Source organism: Sardina pilchardus, chromosome 19, assembly GCF_963854185.1.
Source record: "Sardina pilchardus chromosome 19, fSarPil1.1, whole genome shotgun sequence".
Lineage (NCBI taxonomy): Eukaryota > Metazoa > Chordata > Actinopteri > Clupeiformes > Clupeidae > Sardina > Sardina pilchardus.
In genome coordinates, this window is record NC_085012.1 from 6493617 (window position 1) to 6500850 (window position 7234).

At 40.8% G+C, this 7234-nt stretch overlaps 1 long non-coding RNA gene across 1 annotated transcript; it reads right to left on the reverse strand.

Moving 5' to 3' along the window:
* Positions 1-4793: 4793 nt before the first annotated feature.
* Positions 4794-5910, reverse strand: LOC134066410 (uncharacterized). The gene is made up of 2 exons (XR_009936424.1): positions 5554-5910; positions 4794-4944 (listed from the first exon to the last, which is right to left on the reverse strand). It is a non-coding gene; the product is annotated as an uncharacterized LOC134066410 (long non-coding RNA).
* Positions 5911-7234: the final 1324 nt, after the last annotated feature.

Below are 7234 nucleotides of genomic sequence, written 5' to 3' on the forward strand. Positions count from 1 at the left end.
GGAAAAATAGCTATCTTTTAAAGTTAACGTTCATCAGAATCCTGAGATATGCCCTCTTGACCATGGGAGAGATAACGACTAAGGACTGGCTTTTGGCCGTAGCAACCATCCATTTAGAACTAGTAACTGAGAAATTAGTTGAAATGTGTCTGGGAAAAAGTAGTTCTACAAACAAGACAGTTTTAGCTATTAAAACATTTAAATTATCACCGGAAATGAAAACAACGCAAGTGGCAACAGTGGAATAAACGGGATAATGGACTTCACACCATTCGATTATACAAAGTTAATGCACTCTTGTTGGAACAGCCCTCCGCTTTGCGTTGGGCCGTTTTACCATCTAGAGCGTGCATTAACTTTGTATAATCAAACAGCGTGTCGTCCATTATCCCTTAGCCTACATAATAATCACCAGCCTTTCATACACCTGATTGCTAAACCTCCATATAGCCTTTTAAATGAATGTTAGGAAAATGGAAACTCTTCAGTTTCACATGGTAGGCTAAGTTGCAACAACCTAATGAAAGTATGGAAATATAAAATCAACAGCCATTACTTAACCAAAAAGCTACATTAAGTCCAGCAATGATGATAATGGCCAGGGCTTGGCCAGGGCCAATGGGCAAGTTTCAGAAAATGGCAAGCGTGAGAGTTCGTCCGCCGAACATAGGTCGGCGGCGAAAATTTTTTTGACTGTCACGCTCAAAAGCGTGACATTTGGCAACTCCGATTAGAGTCGATTTTTCAAGTGTGAACTTATCAAGAAAGAGGCAAATAAATGTTACAGCTCTGCAACAAGTATAGGACAATGATAGACTTAGCAGCCTTAACGTTAACTTGGAAAATCAAGGAGAAACAGCGAATCAACTGTGAACAAAAACTAGCAAGGAGAACGTTTTAAATCTAATTGTCGGAGTCGGCGCTGTTGTGTTTGAAAGACAAGTTAGAGGCGCCAAGACCCGCCTTACATTGCTTCTGATTGGTTTATATTGCGTGATGCCTTCAGTGGTTGGTGAGATTTAGACACAAAGGACTGATTGATGGATTGGTTATTGCTGTCTGTCAATCATTCAGAGCTCGAACTACGGCAAGGCAATGACCAAAATTTATCATCATGAAAAAATATATATAGCGCACTGAATGGGGAAATATTTTGCGTGAGAAATGTCAAGTATGGCGTGTGGTGTGAGAATGGGTCAAATTGCGTGACTGTCACGCTCAAAGCGTGAGACTTGGCAGCCCTGATAATGGCTAACAGCCAGGCAAGAGCACAGGTAGGCCTAAGCTAATATAAAAGCTTGATATCCAGTTAAAGCATTTTTAAAAGAATCGACATAGTACAATTGTAGGCTATGTTTACGCTTGGCATTTCTTTATGACAAGAAAACTTGTCCAGGGCGCTTTCATGATTTGAAAAAAATCGGTAACACTTTATAATAAGGGTACATGAATTCTCATGAACTAATGCATGAATTAATGCATGAATTACGCATTAGTTAATCCATTAATATATCATGAATCATTATGACTTAACATGAATTCACTGATTGTCATTAATGAATTAATACATAAATAACTCATCATCTTAAGCATTAAGTACGGTTGGCACATCATCATGAATCATGATTAATTAAGCATGATCATGATGACTTTTTGTCAGACAAAATTTTGGACATCACCGTCATGGAGAAAAAGAAAAGTAATTACATGAATTCATGTTAACTCTATGTCATGAATTATCATGAGTTATTTCATTAACCCATGCATTAATTATACATGAAAATCTCATTAATAAACATGAATTAATAGTATGTCATTAATGACATCAGGTATGGACAACAAATTCATCTTGAGCATTAGGTACAGTGGGTAAATCATTATGAATAATGATCAATTACACATGATCATGGTGATTTCTAGGTTTTTGAAATGTGCTCCAAGGGGTAAGTAAACTATACATTAACTCATCATGAACTAATTAAGACCATTTTCAGAGAATATCGAAGAATCCACTTCTTTCGTCAGTGATAAAGAAGGGTCCATTTACCACTTTAGGTGAGGGGCCACAAATATGGAGTTTCGTTTGTGCCAAAAAGTTCAAACAATACTTTTTCAAATTCAAACAAAAATCAATTAATCAAAATACCAAATACAAAATCTAAACAAAAAAAATAAAGTCGAAAAAAAAAATCTAAACTCGCAAACAAATTATTTGTGTAGTTGCAAAAAAAAACTGTTTGAATAACTTGTCTTTTGGTTTACAATAACAACAGTCATTTGCAGCGACATCATTCGTTTGTTTGCTCCTGGCTTTTTCAGTTTCGATTCTGGCTCTCGCGTTTGCGCTGCCTGTTTCTTTGCTTGCGATTCTGGCACAAACTTCACATGTGGGTGGGTGTCTGTGGGGTGCATTCCTATTGGCTGATGCGTTTTGACTGACAGCTTTACTATGGATTCAAGCGCAAGAGCTACCCACCTCCCCCCCAGGTAGTGGTGCAACGCTCTTTTTGGCCACTATGTACAGGTATATGCGATGTGGCGCTATTGAGCACAGTATGTCAACCGCCATATGAAGAAGAAGAAGATATTGACCACAGTAAGTAGTTCCGTGGAGCTAGCTACACCAAAGCCATCGATGGGCTACACGCGTTATGGACTCAAAACAATGGGTTTTCCTCACTACTCATTAACCCAAGGTAAGAAGTGTAATCTAATTTGTTATGGGTCTAATTTTCACGTTTATGTGGGATGTTATGGCGTAGTTGTTACAATACTGACGCTGGTTTTAAGGTATCAGATGGCTATCTTAGCATCGTAGGTTTGTCCACATACAAACGAGGCTTTTGATGAAATGTCGCACTACAGTAGCCTAAATTATGAATTCATACCATGTATTTATTTGTTCAGAAGTATATTGTTAATGTCCTCGCGTTACATAAGCGTATGTGTCCGATTATGTCATGAAATATCGCTATGTTGTCAACGGTAGTCTAGCATAGTATGAGCGCGATGGTGCGATCTATCTGTGGTCAGTTCATCAATGGCCCTGGCGATCTCTGGAGGTCCACTCTTTGTGAACGTTTGGAGACCACAGACATAGTGTAACCTTAGTTAGAGTATTGGTTCATTTGCCTGAGAAAGACCCAAGGGTCGAAACGTTACTTTTTGTAAACATGGGAGCTCAAGCAGTGTTGCCAACGTTACCTTCTTCTGTTACATCTCCCCAGGAAATGTTATTAAGCACTGTGACCAGCTCTGTCTTTTGATTAGTACATGTAATTTGTCTTTTGCTTGTGCTTGTGTGTTTGTGCAGAACAACTCATCGTGATGGAGCACCTGTACTCCCTGATACAGCAGGATCTGAGGGGATTCCTCAGACAGGACGCAGATGTGGATTGACAACATCCTGCATTTTGACCTGTTCAACCGACCTCTTCTCTGTCCCATACACACCACACAGTCTTTGGTCAACCTCTGCTTCATTGCCATCACAACCATCGGTCCCTGTTTCATCTGCAGCACAACACAGCACAGCTGACGGCCTCTTCTCCATCTGCAGCACAGCACCACACACCAGACAGAGTCCGCTGCGTCTTTCACACACCTGGTGGATCCTATTGTGTGCCTCACATACCTGAGAGACTCTGCTCCACAGTACCTGCAGGCTCTGCCCTGCCCCACCCCTCGCACACCCGATGGACCTAGCTGTGTCCCTCACATACACAATGCGCTGTACCCCATCCCTCACACACCCGATGGATCTAGCTGTGTCCCTCACATACACAATGCGCTGTACCCCATCCCTCACACACCCAACAGATCCTGTTGTGTCTCTAACACACAGAGCAGGCTTTGCCCAGCCCCTCAGGGTGGCTCTGAAATCTGTGGCTTTCACACTCCCAACAGACGCTGCTCTCTCCCTCACACACCCGGCTGGCTCTGCCCGGTCCGTTGCACACCTGCAGACTTCCAGCCGCCACAAACCCAGCTCACCCTTCTCCTGCTGTGTCCTTTACAAACCAAAAAACACAGCTATGCTCCGCACATGACTAGCTGACTCTGCCTGGTCCCTTGCACACCCAGTGGACGTGGACACTGTTGTGACTGTTGATATTGCTGTTATTGTTGATATACATAGGTTTCTCGTTTACCAACTATACTGGCTGCGCGCGCATCCGAGAGGCAGAAAATGCCAAGCTACATTAGAAAGTTACCAAGTAGTTGGATGTTAAGAATGGTAAGCTTATATGCTATGATTAATTAAGCAATGAAAAAGTGATGTTACCTTCCAAAAAAATGTATTTATTCAGTCAGAGTTCCCAAAAGTACAGCTTGATGATGGTATTGACAAACATACTGGGAAGGCAGAGCGCCGAAACGCGTCTGTGTGAATAAATGGTGATTGCTTATGCATAGTGCGGCCTGTTCTCTTGTTTTCATTGACAAACATAGCACATCAGTTATGAAACCATGCTGTGTGATGGATGTATATCAGGTTTATGTAACAACAGGCCACATTTAATTTTATGTGTTTGACTTCATGGCGGGCCACATGAAACAGAGCAGAGGGCCGCATGTGGCCCCTGGGCCTTAGTTTGCCCACCCCTGTTGTAGTAGCATGTCAATAAATTAGTTTATCCAATCATATGAAAGGTGTTTTGACAAGGCCCTGCCTTCTGAAATACATTTCCAATGGAGTAGTTCCAGATGAATGTGAGGAGCTAGGTGGAACGAAATTCAAGTGGTGAGTCAGGTTAACATACAGTAAGTAGTATGTAGTAAGTAGTAAGTAGTACAATTTTATTGTTCTTTATTCAAAACAACACTTATTCTAATAAAGTTAAACTGCAGGATGTTGTCAATCCACATCTGCGTCCTGTCTGAGGAATCCCCTCAGATCCTGCTGTATCAGGGAGTACAGGTGCTCCATCACGATGAGTTGTTCTGCACAAGCACAAGCAAAAGACATGAGACATGTACTAATCAAAAGACAGAGCTGGTCACAGTGCTTAATAACATTTCCTGGGGAGATGTAACAGAAGAAGGTAACGTTGGCAACACTGCTTGAGCTCCCATGTTTACAAAAAGTAACGTTTCGACCCTTGGGTCTTTCTCAGGCAAATGAACCAATACTCTAACTAAGGTTACACTATGTCTGTGGTCTCCAAACGTTCACAAAGAGTGGACCTCCAGAGATCGCCAGGGCCATTGATGAACTGACCACAGATAGATCGCACCATCGCGCTCATACTATGCTAGACTACCGTTGACAACATAGCGATATTTCATGACATAATCGGACACATACGCTTATATAACGCGAGGACATTAACAATATACTTCTGAACAAATAAATACATGGTATGAATTCATAATTTAGGCTACTGTAGTGCGACATTTCATCAAAAGCCTCGTTTGTATGTGGACAAACCTACGATGCTAAGATAGCCATCTGATACCTTAAAACCAGCGTCAGTATTGTAACAACTACGCCATAACATCCCACATAAACGTGAAAATTAGACCCATAACAAATTAGATTACACTTCTTACCTTGGGTTAATGAGTAGTGAGGAAAACCCATTGTTTTGAGTCCATAACGCGTGTAGCCCATCGATGGCTTTGGTGTAGCTAGCTCCACGGAACTACTTACTGTGGTCAATATCTTCTTCTTCTTCATATGGCGGTTGACATACTGTGCTCAATAGCGCCACATCGCATATACCTGTACATAGTGGCCAAAAAGAGCGTTGCACCACTACCTGGGGGGGAGGTGGGTAGCTCTTGCGCTTGAATCCATAGTAAAGCTGTCAGTCAAAACGCATCAGCCAATAGGAATGCACCCCACAGACACCCACCCACATGTGAAGTTTGTGCCAGAATCGCAAGCAAAGAAACAGGCAGCGCAAACGCGAGAGCCAGAATCGAAACTGAAAAAGCCAGGAGCAAACAAACAAATGATGTCGCTGCAAATGACTGTTGTTATTGTAAACCAAAAGACAAGTTATTCAAACAGTTTTTTTTTGCAACTACACAAATAATTTGTTTGCGAGTTTAGATTTTTTTTTTCGACTTTATTTTTTTTGTTTAGATTTTGTATTTGGTATTTTGATTAATTGATTTTTGTTTGAATTTGAAAAAGTATTGTTTGAACTTTTTGGCACAAACGAAACTCCATACACAAACATGATGAACTCATGAGTAATTCATCATTAATTAATGTAAATTGACCATTTTTGCATGACTTCAAACTTCATGCATTTAAAGCACCACCTGTTCATCACTTTATCTGAGGGGCCGCAGACATGATTAACTAATGAAAAGATAATGCTTAGCTAATGAGGACATGCCTATATTTGAACGATGTGGATTCTTAGATATTCTCTGAAAATGGTCTTAATTAGTTAAAGGGATAGTTCGGATTTTAAGACACGAAGTTGTATGGGTTCCCTGTCAGCAACGTAGTGCATCAGCACTGACTTACCCCCGACAGCGTCCTGTGAGCCGAGATCCAGCCGGTTTTAGATCGTTTTTGATGCTGAAGAAAGTAGTCCGGCAAGTTTCTGGGGTCACGAAACTAAAGTGTTTTTCTTCTCAAAACCATATGCGTTCAACAGAGTGATATATTTGCACCACAAAAACGTTGTCCAGGAAAAATTCAAACCTCGTTATCACTTACTTATTTTTCGCGATTCCTATCACTGCGCGCTACTGACAGCTGGACAACGTTTTTGTGGTGCAAATATATCACTCTGTTGAACGCATATGGTTTTGAGAAGAAAAACACTTTACTTTCGTGACCCCAGAAACTTGCTGAAGAAAATAGTCCGGCATCAAAAACGATCAAAAACCGGCTGGATCTCGGCTCACAGGACGCTGTCGGGGGTAAGTCAGTGCTGATGCACTACGTTGCTGACAGGGAACCCATACAACTTCGTGTCTTAAAATCCGAACTATCCCTTTAATGATGAGTTAATGTATAGTTTACTTACCCCTTGGAGCACATTTCAAAAACCTAGAAATCACCATGATCATGTGTAATTGATCATTATTCATAATGATTTACCCACTGTAATGCTCAAGATGAATTTGTTGTCCATACCTGATGTCATTAATGACATACTATTAATTCATGTTTATTAATGAGATTTTCATGTATAATTAATGCATTAGTTAATGAATTAACTCATGATAATTCATGGCATTTAGTTAACATGAATTCATGTGTAATTAC